A 15,465-nucleotide genomic window follows, 5' to 3' on the forward strand; every position below is an offset into this window, starting at 1 on the left:
CGGTGGAACGACAAACAAGTGAAAGAAGGCATGACCATGCACCGACCGTATGATCGCGTGAGCCCCAGTTTGTCGACCGCCCATATGTCAACGCCCAAGGCTTGATAGCCACCCAGAGTGAATCTAGATAAACCAATGAAACTGGAGACGTGGCGACGGATAAATTTTGTCTTGTTACCATTTGTTCTTTCATCTTGGGGTGTCGCCAGAGCTCGTGAAGATCCCGAGTTTCGCCAAACTCGGCGCATCCTGCATAGCACCCCTGGTGAGAGCATATGATCAGATACCGGTAGCATCAGAGGATGTTCCCAAGACTGCAATAACAATGCCATTCGGAATGTTCGAATTTCTACGGATGCCTTTCGGCTTACGGAATGCAGGCCAAACTTTTCAACAGTTTATGGATGGCGTTGTCCGGGGCCTCGACTTCTGCAAGGTTTACCTGGATGGCCTGCTGATTGCTAAGCGCACGCCCGAAGAGCACGAGGGTCATCTACGCTGCGTACTACAGCGACTGGCAGATCACGGGATCGTTATCAATATGGCCAAGTGCGTGTTCGGGGTACCATCGCTACCATTTTTGGGCCACAGCATTTCAAGCGCGGGAGTGCAACCACATCAGGACAAGGTCGAAGCAGTACGACGGTTTCCACAGCCAAAGACCATCCGCCAGCTCCGAGAGTTCCTGGGATTCGTAAAATTCTACCGTAGGTTCGTTCCGAAGTGCGCCCACATCCTTCACCCGCTGCACAGCCTACTAGCAGCATCGGGGACTAATGCAAGCACCATTCAGTGGAACGACCAAGCCGTTGAAGCATTCCTGCATATTAAGGAGGCTCTCGCGAATGCCGCTCTGCTCGTGTACCCACAGCCCGGGGTTCCGCAATGCCTAATGGTGGACGCCTCCGACGCAGCTATTGGAGCCGTATTGCAGCACAAGTCGAGCGGAAGGTGGCGACCAATTTCCTTCTTCTCCAGAAAATTGAGCCCGTCCGAATGACGGTACAGCACCTATGGTAGGGAGCTCCTGGCCATATACGCTGCTATACGACATTTCCGCCACTATGTAGAAGGGCGAGAATTTTTTCTACTCACGGATCACAAGCCGCTGACTTACGCATTGCGCGCGATCAACTCAGACACGGGTGCACACGTGGCACGAGAGCTCCGCCAAATGTCGTACATCGCAGAATTCACGACGGATATACGACATGTCAGCGGGAAGGACAATGCAGCGCCAGATGCTCTTTCGCGCAGCCCAGTGAACGCCATCAGCCTACCAAGCGACGTTGACTTCATCGCACTAACGACGGCTCAACACAGCGACAGGAGTTGAAACACCTAATCAAGTCCACAACCAGCGCCTTGAACCTGCAATGGGTGGATGGACCGACAGGATCGGTATGCTGTGACATGTCCACAGGTAGGGCCAGACCGTTCGTGCCCCATGATCTTCGCCGCAACATTTATGAATCGCTGCACGGCCTATCGCATCCGGGGATTCGAGCCACTCAACCGCGGTGCACAGCTAGGTTCGTGTGGCCCGGAATAAACCGGGATGTCCGACGTTGGACACGGGAGTGCCTATCATGTCAGCGTTCCAAAGTTCAGCGCCATACGGTGACCCCCTTAGGATCCTTCCCCGAGCCGGACACTCGATTTTCCCATGTGCATTTGGACCTTGTGGGACCATTGCCTTATTGCCAAGGGCAAAACTACTTACTAACTTGCGTAGACCGCTTCACGCGGTGGGCGGAGGCCGTCCCCATCCCAGATATGACCGCCGACACTGTGGCCCGCGCTTTCATCTACCACTGGGTAGCGCGATTCGGAGTTCCATCAACAGTGACAACGGATCGCGGAACGCAATTCGAGTCTGCCCTATTCGGGAACATCACGCGGCTCCTAGGAATCATGCGCATCAGAACCACGGCCTACCATCCCATCAGCAACGGTATGGTGGAAAGGTTCCATCGCCAGCTAAAGACTAGCCTGACGGCAACTTCAAGTCACAGTTGGGTAGAGGCGCTACCCCTGGTTTTATTGGGAATTAGGACGGCTCTGAAAGCGGACATTGGCTGCTGCTCGGCTGAACTCGTATACGGCTCAACACTTCGCCTTCCGCGGGAGTTTGTCGCTGACAGTAAAAATGCAAACGCCCAGGCCAACATCCAATGTTGGGACGCGCTGCAAGGCTGAGCCAAGCAAGTACAGGCAACACGCATCCCAAACAACAACTGAACTTTTATTCACTCCGAAGCTCCGAAGAAAAGTGACGTGGTTCCTCGCGCATGCGCTCTTGGCATTGCGCACGGAAGCGCCGTTTCGTGGCGCTACAGACGTAACCATTATTAACACCTACTGTACCCTTAAAGCAGCGGCTTATCGCAAAGCTTGGACGAGCTTGCTCCAAAACCATAGCAAGAAGGACTTGCTATGGATAGGCGACTTCAACAGCCGCCACGAAGCATGGGGCTACAATCACAGCACACCACATGGAAGGCAGCTCCTACAAACTGCAAATCATGCCCACGTAACGCTGCTGAATGCCATAGAAACTCCGACTTGTATTCGAAATTCAGTGGAAAGAGATACAAACCCAGACCTGACTTGGGGCCGGACAGCTAAGGTAGTGGAGTGGAAAAACACCGGGGAAGCGTTGGATAGTGATCATGTGTCATAGAGATAGTAATTACCACACCAAAGAAGCAACGCACGACTAAGCGAAATCGCACTACAGCCACCAATATCACAGATTGGGATGCTTTCAGGAGTCTTCTCCAAGGAGAGCACACTGACAACCTTAAGGAATGGGCGAAAACACTGCGCACCGCACACAAGGGAACTACGAAGATAGTACAAAGAACTGAGGACCACTCGCAAATAGACAAACACCTACTGAAACTATGGGACAATAGGCACAAGCTACTCAGAAAATGGAGAAAGAAAAAGTTGAATATGCGCCTAAAAGCCCGTATAGATAGCATTAACAAAGAAGAATACGTCGACAAACTCGCAACAGACAATTGGGTGCAGATATGCGAGCAAGCCGGAAACAACATGCACACAAGCCGAGCCTGGGCGCTTTTTCGGGCGCTTCTTGGGCAACCCAGGAGAAAGAACCGCCTGGAAGCAATCGAACTGAGGGCGGAAATCGGAGCGTACGATCTGGCAGAACTAGTAGCCAACCATTTCTTCCCCTCGGCAACCTTACAGAAAGATCATCGACAACTACCATCCATGCAAGATTGCGGCGAGGTACCTGCAGACCAGCCATTTACAATGGGAGAGCTTAAAGCAGCCATCAATGCAAGCAGAAGACACACGGCACCTGGACCGGACGGCATCACAAACAAGATGCTACGCAATATGCCAGACACACAACTGGAGCAGCTCCTGCGTATCATCAACCAAGCTTGGGAAAGCGGTGACATACCGGAGACCTGGAAAAGGGCTATGGTGATCCCGATACCAAAGCCCAATAAGGCCCCAAACGCCATTAGCCATTTTTGACGCTAAGATGGGCGTGTTGGTTAAGCAAGATCTGAAGTGAAGGCGCGAAAACGACGACGGACGAAGAGAGAGCACACACACAGGGCGCCACTTCCAACAATGTTTAATCAGAAAAAACGGCACTATTTTATACGGGGAGCGTAATCACAGTTTCTCAGTGCGCATTCGCATTCAGGTAAAGTAGTTGTTTGCGTGATAGAGATATTGAGGCAACACTTACGCACTTATCACCTGCCTCAATGATCCTTGACCTCAATTATTAAACAAACCCATTTGTGACGGCTTCTGGCAACCACAGCGCAGGCGAAGAAGTATGGCTTACATTTGCAGTCTCTACAATAATTGTAGAGACTGCAAATGTTTAAGTTAAAATGTATAAAATTATGAAAATGTATAAACGCCACGTATAAAATAGTGGCGTTTTTTCTGATTAAACATTGTTGAAAATGGCGCCCTGTGTGTGTGCTCTCTCTTCGTACGTCATCGTTTTCGCCATTAGCCACCTGCGACCCATTTCTTTAACATCATGTACGGGAAGGATTATGGTACGAATGGCCCTTGCACGACTCCTATGGCAGCAGGAATCATGGCACTTCGGTCGATCCTCGAGTCATTGGATTTCGAAAGCACATGTGCACAGAGGATGCACTGCTTGCCATACAAGAAGCATATAGAGCACAAAGCAGCAGCCAACTCAGAGCCATAGTGGGGCTGGGTATCAAAGCAGCTTGTGATAACGTTACCCATCAAGCGGTGCTCGAAGGTCTGCAAGCCATGCAACCAGGTCGAAAACTACAACTACGTAAAAGGCTTTCTTACAACCGCACAGGTACCATGAAGGTAAATGAAGACGAGTGGGAAAAAAGATACCTGACAAGAGGTGTACCCCAAGGGTCGATTCTCTCACCCACACTATTCTCGCTAGCACTAAGCAAGCTGCCAACTCTCTTGAGGCGTGTAGAAGACCTTCATTTTACAATATATGTGGACGATATCACGCTCTGGGCCAGCAGTGGAACTCCAGCTGGACACTACAATCAGGTATTAATATCACGACGCTATACCTCCAAGAAAGGGGCTTCGCCCTGTCCACAGCCAAGTGTGAGCACATAGTGCTAACCAACCAGAGGGAACAGCAGGCAGAAGAGGAATGAAAACTAATAATGCTACAAGCTAACCAAGATATTATCCCGAGAAAAACCCATATCAAGTACCTTGGCTTTTTGCTACAGGACAATTGTAAGGCGGACGTCTGGGTACGGCAAACAATTCAGCAGCTGCATGAAGTCAAGAGGCTACTTACAAGAACAGCACGAAGGGTGAGCGGTATCAAAGAGCACCAACTCAGAAGGCTCACCATGGCTCTGGCTATACCACGAATCATGTGCCAATATCCATGCATACAAGTCACCAAAACACAAAAGGGGCAAACTTGAAACCATGCTTCGGCAGATAACGAGAGTTTTACTAGGCACCCCTGCATACTCTCGATCCAACCGAGTCGATGACACGGCAGTTCTCCCTAAACTGGACGAGCTGAAACAACTCCACCAAGAGGCACAATTTAGCTGCTTGAAGACAGGGGCGGGCATTTTTGCGTGATCTAGGCTATGATATCACACTAGGCTCTGGAACAGAACAACAACATCCCCCCTGGGACACGCTAGACCGTGTTACCGTCGACCCAATACCTAGAAATATGGGGGCAGACACACAACCGGAAAGAAATCGAGCACAACACCTCAGGGACGAAGACTGGATACTATAGACGGACGCCTATCCAACTAATCACGGCAGCGGCAACCGACTCTGCACCTATATCATGGGGCCTACACTGCAATATTCCATCACATCAAGCGGAACTTACAGCTGCTGTCGTGGAGGCCGCCACCATGCCAAATCCACACGAACGAAATCTGCTCATTCGAATCGATAGCCAGGCTGCATGCAGGGCACTCGCAGCCAGAAGCATCGACCCAGCGACAAATAAATACACACAGTCATGTCTCGTCTTTACTCTTGCTAAACGACACTTACACACCAAAAATATCACCGCAGGTTCACTGACTTAGCGTCGCGAAGAGCGATGAAACAGGGCAGCTTGTGGCTTCAACCACCCCATACTTAGTAAAAGCCAAGAGCTAAGAAAACAGTGGAGTTAAAGCTAAGTAAAAGGCAAGTCGAAGCCACCATCTCCCCTGTTTCATCAGTCTTCTCGACGTTAAGTCAGTGAAGCTGCGGTGGACTTTTTTTTTTTTTTTTTTTTTGTGTCTCGTTCACTTGACATATACGAAAATTGACATGGAAGGGTACGAATGTATGACTAACATGACTATTAGGTCAGGACATCGATAACTTCAAATGCTCTTCATTTACGTCATGCTTAACAATATTAAAATCACGCGTGGAGCATACCCGCATTGGATATGAGGGTTTGAGCCGCCGAGAGCAGGAGCGGGAGAGAACTCGTCAGCGTCGCGCCAACGCCTCGGCAGAAGATCGGGCCCGCTATGTGGAGCGCATCGCGGGCGGACTTGACGCAGCAAACACATTACTTGGCCATCGCACCGGGCGGAAACAAGACCCCAGTATCCTTGCTCTTTGACGAACATGCCGAAGGCGCTCAATATAGTTAGTAATGATAAAAATTTGGAGCTTCGCCTTTGAGAGTGGAACGCGATAGCATTCAAAGATCCCTGGCTGCTAATCAGGCTTTCTTCTCGTATATTCAAATTACAATCCGACGCTATCACGTCTGTAGGTTGTGGTTAAGTCGTACTTTACGATTTTTCTGACGCATTTTATTTTGAAACGTTCAATTTTTGCTCGCTAACGCTTTGCGCCACGCGAAGAGCTTGCCCGGTTGGGGTGGTTCGGGATGATTATTTCCACCAACGACGCTGGCGATTACGCCAACGCCGGATTTTCTGCGACACAGGGCCCTTAACGCTATTGCGTTAATATTTCGAAACTGGTGTCACTTACAGAATTCATTACAAGCGCATCCGCCTTCCGAACTCCGCAGCTAAAATTTGTAAATTGCAATATGGGCCATAAGGTAATTAGGTAAAAAGTCTCAGTTTCGCCCGAAAGGCGAAGCATCAATTGCGATAGCAAATTAGCAGAGAGCTATTCGGAATAGGGATAGTAGTTTTATCGGCTGCATAAACTTGTACACATTCGCTTACTAGCTGAATTAAGAAGCGTGGTGTCAGTGCGCACAAGCAAACATGAATAGATCACACTGAATGACCGCAGACAACGACTGTCAAAACGCTGGCAGCAAGCGCAGACGCCGCAGCGGGCGAAGGTTCGCGCGGTCTATCGCTTGAATGGAAACTGAGCGGCGAATGCACAGTGCATACAAAGTTCAGAGCCGTGTGGAGATAGAAGAGTGTGCGGGCGACCGCCACCGCCAAGAAAAGTGCAGAGGAGTTGTGCAGAGGAGAAGTTGTTGGCAGAGGAGAAGCTGCCCCCCCCCCTCCCTCCCGCGCTGCCTTCCCGCTTTCTTGCTTTCGCGTGGGAGATTGAGTGGCCAGTTTCCCTTGCACCCGGTTGCAATATAAGCATTTGGTGAAGCAGCACAGCGTCGCCTCGCCTCCCTCCCTCCCTCCCTCCCTCCCATACCCCCCCCCCAGCCTTTCGCGCGACGGTCGCGTTTGCTTTCGAAACGCCGTGCGTTCGCTCTCCGTGATAGCGTGTGTCCCCCGCGCGCTTTCACTCGCGCATACGGGGCGCGGCGACGATTTTATCGCCCTTGGACTTTATACGGAACCTCACGGCGACGGCGACGGCAGAAATACGGTTGAAGTGTCCATATAATTCCTATCGCAATAAAAATTCGTCGACCCTTACACTCCGTGAAGATGGTTAACCAGCGAAGTTGAAACGTGCGGCCTCGGTGTTTATCACTGGGTTAAACCCGAAGGTTCATTAAAGTATTTCTGAATTATGAGGTTACACACACGTTCGGCTGCGACGAAGAGAACGACGTCACTGACGGTATGCCGACTAACCGGCGTTGTCGCTTGCATTCGATGTCCCGAGTTTGCTCGGCGGCGTGGTTAGCAGCGTTCGACCGCCATTGCCATTTGCTCTCTCTCTCTCTCTCTCGAAATTAAATTGCTTCGAAATTAAATCTGTCTGTTACGGTAAGACAATGAATGGTTCATACCCCCTTAATCAATGGCTCATGCCCGCGTAAACGCGGTCTCCCCATTACGACCACAGAAGAGAAGTGAAATTCTACGCTGGAATGACTATATAACGCAGCCAGCTGTGGAAGCAGATAACAACGACGAACGGGGGAGCAGTGGTACGAGTGCGTGCCGAGCACGAGCCAACGAGCCAGCTGCGGAAGAAGACGACGACGCTGGAGCCAATGCTGATGATGATAGTTTTTGTGGACAGGCGATTTCGCCTAGCCATATAAAGTTTCAATGGATTCCTGCGCACTGTTACTGACATGGAAGTGAGCTCGCCGATGAAGAGGTAAAGATGGCCCACAATAATGCCGCACAAGTGTCCATCCCATTTTCTCTACCAGACACTGATGCTCTAGGGTATAGCACTACGGTACGAAACACTAGAGCATACTGGACGCTGCCGACTCATCGGCGCCTTCACGGAGCCGACCCAGACATACAAGTGAAATTACTACCTGCGACCAAGACGTTATAGAAGCTTCTTCCACAGGTTACCACTAGGTGTGGCGTTCACTCAGCGATCATCATCAGCCTATATTTATGTCCACTGCAGGACGAAGACCCTGCGATCTCGAATTGCCCCTGTCTTGCGCTAGTTGATTCCAACTTGCACCTGCAAATCATAACTTCATTACACCGCCTAGTTTCCTGCCGTCCTCGATTGCGCTTCTCGTCTCTTGGTACACATTCTGTAACTCTAATGGTCCACCGGTTATCCATCCTACGCATTACATGGCCTGCCCAGGTCTTTTTTTTTCTCTCTTAATGTCAATTAGAATATCGGCTATCCCAGTTTGCTCTCTGATCCACACCGCTCTCTTCCTGTTGCTTAACGTTAGGCCTAACATGTTTCGTTCCTTCGCTCTTTGTGCGGTCCTTAACTTGTTCTCGAGCTTCTTTGTTAACCTCCAAGTTTCTGCCCTATATGTTAGCACCGGTAGAATGGAATGATTGTACACTTTCCTCTTCAACGACAGTGGTAAGCTCCCAGTCAGGATTTGACATTGCCACCTGTATGCCCTCCAACCCAAGTTTATTCTTCAGTAAATTTCCTTCTCATGATCAGGGTGCGCTGTAATTGACCTAGATAAACGGAATTCTTTACAGACTCTAGAGGCTGACTGGCGATCCTGAATTCTTGTTCCCTTGCCAGGCTATCGAACATTATCTTTGTCTTCTGCATATTCATCTTCAACCCAATTCTTACACTTTCTCGATTAAGGTCCCCAATCGTTTGTTGTAATTCGTCCCCATTGTTGCTGAACAGGACTAGGTCATCTGCAAACCGAAGGGTGCTGAGATTTGCCGTTCATCTTTACTCCTATGCCTTCACTCAGCGGTACCTTATTGGCCGTTCAGACAGTCCTGACTGCCAGGAGTGCGAGGTACCAAAGACCAGGTACCAGAAAACACGGCTTGTGTAGCTGCCCAAGGACAATGCTGTGCAAGGACAATCATTGGTACAACATTCCTTCAAGTTTACCACTCAATCTTTGTCTCAAAAGGTTCTATTGAGACTTTGGCCGGATTGTTGTCGGCGTGATGTTCTAAAGGCTCTCATCAATTTCTTGCACGATAGTGGCCTAGATTTAGAGACTTTGAAGAGTCTTTGCTCTTTAAGTTTACTCACCATCATATTTACCTTCAATATCAACACATATCTGCCTCTTTCTCTTTTAACGCGATAGCGTTAAGGGCCCCGTGTTGCAGAAAATCTGGCGTCGGCGTCGGCGCCGACATCCGTGGCTGAGAAAATATTTCTGAACCACCCTGACCACGGAGGCCCTCCGCGTGTCGCAGAGGCGTTAGTGAACTATTTGAATTTCTAGAAGTAATATGCGTCAGAAAAATTGTAAAGTACGACTTAACTACAAGCTACAGACATGATAGCGTCAGATTGTAATTTGAATGCACGAGAAAACATAATTCTGTTACGAATAAACTCAAACACAAATCCCTTTTCCAGCATTTCTACCATACAAATAGCAGCGCGCCCGGGTAGGTTACTTGCAAAAACACCATGCAGATGGCGCTCGCCTACTTGGCAGGTCAAACTGGGAAAGCCTGCCTAGGGTGGCTAGCCTACCCTGCCTAATGCATTTTGGACACGCATGCCTCGGGACAACACCAAACAGTTAATAAAATAATAAAAAAGGTCCTAAGGCCTTCAAATTTTGATATAAGACGGATTAAATTGCCACTGGAAAAATGTCTTCCCAGCAATGCATTTGCGTTTAAAAGTGAAGCCGACTTTAAGGGGTCGGTGTAAGCTTGGTCTTTGTAAGCTGGCTTTCCCACGTTTTGTGTTGCAGTGAAGCCTACTCAAAGAAAAATGCGATGCGAACGGGACCCGACAACGCTCTCTGGTTCCACTGTTAAAGGCGAAGCTTAAGCGTCCTCCAATTTTTTTGCTCCTGTCGCCCTTCCCCACTGCTGAGTACCAAGTCAGCACTTCGATTCAGGCCGACTTCTCAGCTTCTCTGTCATAATGAATGTATTTCTCTCTCTCTTTCTCTCTGTTCAACAGGCGGATGAACAGTGGGAAATTGAACATATTGTAAGCTTGCGCTACTCGGTTCGACATTAGCAATGCTAAAGCAGCACGAACGGCGAGCACTAAAAGCAGACGTATAACACACACAGGCGATGCGCATGTCTTACGTCTTCTTTTCGTCTATATCTTTTGCGTTGTTTTAGTATTTCCAAAGTTCAATAGAAATCACCCTATAATACATATTTGCGGCCTTAATACCACTCCACTGGCTTGTTCTGCACTTATATTCTTTGCTAGTCAATATTACATGAAAGTCGTAAGTCTGCAGCATGCAGATACCGCTTCAGGACCTGCATGCAGACAGCTGCACTGATGGTCTAGCCTTCAAGTACAAAATTGTGGTGCACAATTCTATTGCAGCTAGTTAAAACACAATCAACGTTAATTTTTTTTTCTTTCTTCTTCTTCCACACTTTGCTTGGCATTGGTTCATCTTTCTTTTCCCTATTCATTTCTTTGTGACTTCAGTTCAATGTCGTATTTTTAAGTCCAAGTTTCGTCACCTTGGCGACACTTTGCGAGAATTCATCTTTCTGTTGCAAGTTTTCTAATAAATACAACATTCTAACAGTCGTTTGGCGGCCACTAAGCACAAGTAAACGCACACGATCGATGTTTCATCGTCGCAGGAGGTAAAAGAGCGTCCTGATCGTTCACTGTCCTTGGCGATCTTCAGTCTTCCTGAAAACCCGGTATACCCATAACACAGTTATTTCCTTTAGGGGCATCCTTTGCTACATTTGATGCTGATCTGCACCATTATTGCCCAATTTACAGTAAATGTGATGCTGATCGTTTGTTCTGTCTTCTGTCTGCTCTCCGATCTCCGCGTTTAGACCAAAAAAAAAAAAAGTCGCAGTTTCGCCCAAAAGGCGAAGCATCCATTGCGATAGTAAATTAGTAGAGAGCTGTATGGAGTAAGGATAGCAGTTTTATCGGCTGCATAAGCTTGTACACATTCGCTTACTAACTGAATTAACAACCCTGGTGTAAGAGCGCACACGCAACCATGAATAGATCACACTCGATGACCGCCGACAACCACTGTCAAAACGCTGGCGTTAGCAAGCGCCGCAGCAGCAGCAAGCGAAGGTTCATGCGCTCTATCGCTTCAACGGAAACAAAGCGGCGAAAGCACAACGCATACAAAGAAAAGGTAAGAGCCGTGTGGAGATCGCTTTCAAGATACGGTGCACGCGACAGCCCGCAGCCGTGCTAAATACAAGTACGCAGTTGGTGGCAGAGTAGAAGTCGCATCCCCTCCCACCCGCGCCACCTTCCCGCCTTCCTCCTTTCGCGTGGGAGTCGCCAGTTCCCCTCGCGCCCGGTCGCAAGATACGCATTCGGTGCCGCAGCTAAACGTCGCCTCCCCTCCTTCCATCCCCCCAGGGCCTTTAGCACGACGGAAGACGTCGCGTTTGCTCTCCACCGTGCGTTTGCTCTCCGTGAAAGCGCACGTCCCTCACTCGGACATACAGCATACGGCGCGCGGCGACGATTTTATCGCCCTTGGACTTTATACAGAACCTCACGGCGACGGCGAGGCGACGCCGACGGCAGAAATCTGCTTGGAGTGTCCATATAATTGCTATCACAATAAAACTGAAAAGAGGTTGCATAAAAAGCGCGCGCGTAAATTTCTGCCTTGTCCTTCTAATTTTTTGTAATGACCGAGACCCAATCAGGGGTCAAGTTTCTTCTTTAGTCTTGGTTCGTGGGAAATACGATTGTATTGCCTGAAACAAGACCTTGAAAATTGCAATCGCACATTTGTGTCTTTCGACAACAGTTAACCACAATAGACATCCTAAATCTGACATTAGCTTTAAGCAGCCTCGCTAGCGACAAGATTATGTGACACAGAACGAGGAGGAGGAGGAAAAACATTTATTAAGAAAAAGAAAAAAAAAACAAGCAGGCGTCTTCCTGCTTGTGTTGGGAGGTGCCCTCAGTCCAGGGCTCCTGCGGCTCTTGCTGTCTCCCGGGCCCGCCGCACCAGTTGTTGCTGGTCACGAGGGTCCGAGCTAGTCAGCACGGCCTCCCACTGCTCGGGTGTGGGGTTGGGTACATGCGGGACTACCTGTATTTTGGGGCATGCCCATGTGGTGTGATATAGGGAAGCGTAGTCGTTGCAAAGGGGGCATTTGTACAAGTACAGTGCAGGGTGTATTGCGTGTAATCTGCTTAAATGGGGGTATGTGTTGGTTTGTAATTGTCGCCATGCTACTGCGTCTTCGCATGAGAGGGTCTTGTGCGGGGGTGGGTATTGTCGTCTGTTCAATCTGTGGTGTTCTAATATGGCGTGGTACTGTAAAGGTACAGGCTCCATAGATGCGGCCGTATCCCCCTCTTGTGGCGCCCGGGTGGCATGAGCTCGGGCTACAGCGTGCGCACGCTTATTTCCACGGAGGGACTCGTGTCCTGGAGTCCATACTATTTCAACGTCGGGTAATTGAGAGGCTTGTTTGAGGAGTCGGGCGGCGATCGAAGATATTCTGCCTCTGGCATAGCTACGGCAAGCTGATTGGGAGTCGGTAATAATTGTAACGTGTTCTTTGATTTGACTAGAGGTGATGGCTAATGCGATGGCTGTCTCCTCCGCTTCGAGGGCGTTGGCTGTGCGGACCGTCATCGAGACCACCTCTTGAAGGTTATGGTCGACAACGCTGACTGCCCTGGCTGCTTTTCGGGGGTACTGCGCGGCATCTGTGTATAGTATGGTGGGGAGGTTACCGTATCTTGTTTGAAGAGTCTTTGCGCGAGCTTTGCGACGACCGGCATGATGTTCCGGGTGCATGCTTCTGGGGATGGCGGCGACCTTGATATGCTCCCGGATGTTGGGGGCCAGATAGATTGATTTTTCGTGGCCTCGGCCCTGTGTTGGGTAGCCTAGGCGCGCTAGGAGCTTCTTGCCTGTTGGTTTGAGGGCTAGGCGCTCTCGTTGGCTTGTGAGGTGGGCGTCTATGATTTCTCTTACTGTGTTATGGACTCCTAGGGCTTCGAGCTTGAGTGTGGCTGTTCCCGGTGGTAGGCCGAGCGCTTGCTTGTATGCTTTCCGCAGAAGTATGTCTAGCTGATCTTTCTTTTTGGGAGTGAGGGGAAGGTACGGGACAGCGTAGGCGATGCGGCTGATTATCAGGGCCTGGACGAGCTGGGTCACGTCGTCTTCTTTCAGGCCGTGTTGTTTGGTGGTGATGCGGCTGACCATTCGCATGACTTGGAAAGTTGTGTGCTTGAGACGTTGGATGGTGTATGCGCCTCCGCCGTCCTGTTGTATATGGAGGCCGAGGATGCGGACGCGATTTACTGTGGGTATTTCTTTCCCGTCGAGGGTGAGTGTAATGTGGGGTATTTCATTGAGTTTTCTACGGGATTTCTGTCGAACGAGTAATAGTTCCGACTTCTCGGGGGAGCATCGGAGACCGCTGCTTCTTGCATAGTGCTGGACGACGTCGGTCGCTTGTTGGAGTGCGTCTTGCTTTTCTCCTTCAGAACCAGTGGTGGTCCAGATAGTGATATCATCGGCGTATACTGCGTGCCTGATTCCTGGTATTGCGTTGAGTTTGTCAGGTAGCTTCATCATAGCAATGTTGAAAAGGGTGGGTGATAGAACGGCACCTTGTGGGGTTCCTTTGTCGAGAGTAGGTAACGTCGGAGTTCTGAGTGAGCCAATGCCTACTGTGGCCGTACGGTTGGTTAGAAAGGCGCGTACGTAGTTGTAAGTATTACGACCACAGTTGGTAAGACTTAGGTTTGTAAGGATGGTATTGTGAGCCACATTGTCGAAAGCGCCTTTAAGGTCTAGTGCTAAGATCGCTCCGGTGTTGTGTGGTGAAATGTTTTCAAGGACTTGTTCCTTCAGCTGAAGGAGAATGTCGTGGGTAGAAAGGTGGGGCCGGAATCCGAACATCATTTCGTGCAGCAAGTCGTTGGATTCTAGGTAAGGTTGAAGTCGGTTCAGAATGACGTGCTCCAGAAGCTTACCTAGGCATGAAGTTAGTGAGATTGGTCTAAGATTTTCTAAGCTGGAGGGTTTGCCTGGCTTTGGAATGAGGATGATGTCAGCGTGCTTCCAATCCGCTGGTAGCGTACCCGCCTCCCAATGATGATTAAATAGGTCAGTAAGAGATTGAATGGTGCCGTCATCCAGATTGTGCAGGAGCTTGTTATTTATTTTGTCTCTGCCTGGGGTGGTGTTTCGTGTGAGTGCATGGATTGCTTGTTGCACCTCAGAGATGGTGATCGGCTTGTCCAGGTCGTGGTTGTCGCCTCCGCTGTACGTGGGAGGTTGTCCCTGTGTCGGTTTGAAATCTCCTATGTACCGCACCCTCAACTCTTCCAGGATGTCGTCATCAGAACCCGGATGGTTGTGGAGGAGACGTTGAATTGTTTGCTGGCTGACTGCTTTGCTTTGCGTGGGGTCAAGAAGATGGCGTAGTAGCGACCATGTTTTGGCCGTGCTAAGAGTGCCCTGCAACTTATTGCATAGTTGTCGCCAATTCTGACGGGTGAGCTCCCCAGCATAAAATTCCGCGGTTGCCGTGAGTTTCGCTATACGTAGTCTCAGTTTCCGGTAATGTTTTTGCCGCTTCCATCTCCTAACGAGGCCTCGACGGGCCTCCCACAAGTGAAGAAGGTGCGGGTCTACTGCCGTAAGGTCTGTGGTGAGTGTGATCTGTTTTGAATGTCTGTCTACATCTTGCTGGAGCTCTCGTACCCACTGTTCGAGATCCGCAATAGCCCTCGAGGAGTCATCCGCTCGCTCTTTGCGAAAAGCTGTCCAATCTGTGAGTGTTATCTTTTATTGCGATAGCAATTATATGGACACTCAAAAGCAGATTTCTGCCGTCGGCGTCGCCGTCGCCGTCGCCGTCGCCGTGAGGTTCCGTATGACGTCATTTGGAGATGAAATCGTCGCCGCGCGCCGAACGCTGTATGTGCGAGTGAAAGGGCGCGAGGGGCGCGTCTTTCACGGGGAGTGAACGCACGGCGGAGAACAAACGCGCGTTCTGCGCCGTGCTCGCTTAAGGGCTGCAGAAGTAGGCGTCTCTTTTCTCCTTTACAATCACCATATATGTAGAGCAAACGCGCCTTCTTCGGACGCGCGAGAGGCCGTGGGGGAGGGGGAGGGAAGGGAGGCGACGTTTAGCTGCGGCACCAAGTGCCTATTTATATCAGAGGCTCCAGCAACAG

Source organism: Dermacentor silvarum, chromosome 8, assembly GCF_013339745.2.
Source record: "Dermacentor silvarum isolate Dsil-2018 chromosome 8, BIME_Dsil_1.4, whole genome shotgun sequence".
Taxonomy (NCBI): Eukaryota; Metazoa; Arthropoda; class Arachnida; order Ixodida; family Ixodidae; genus Dermacentor; species Dermacentor silvarum.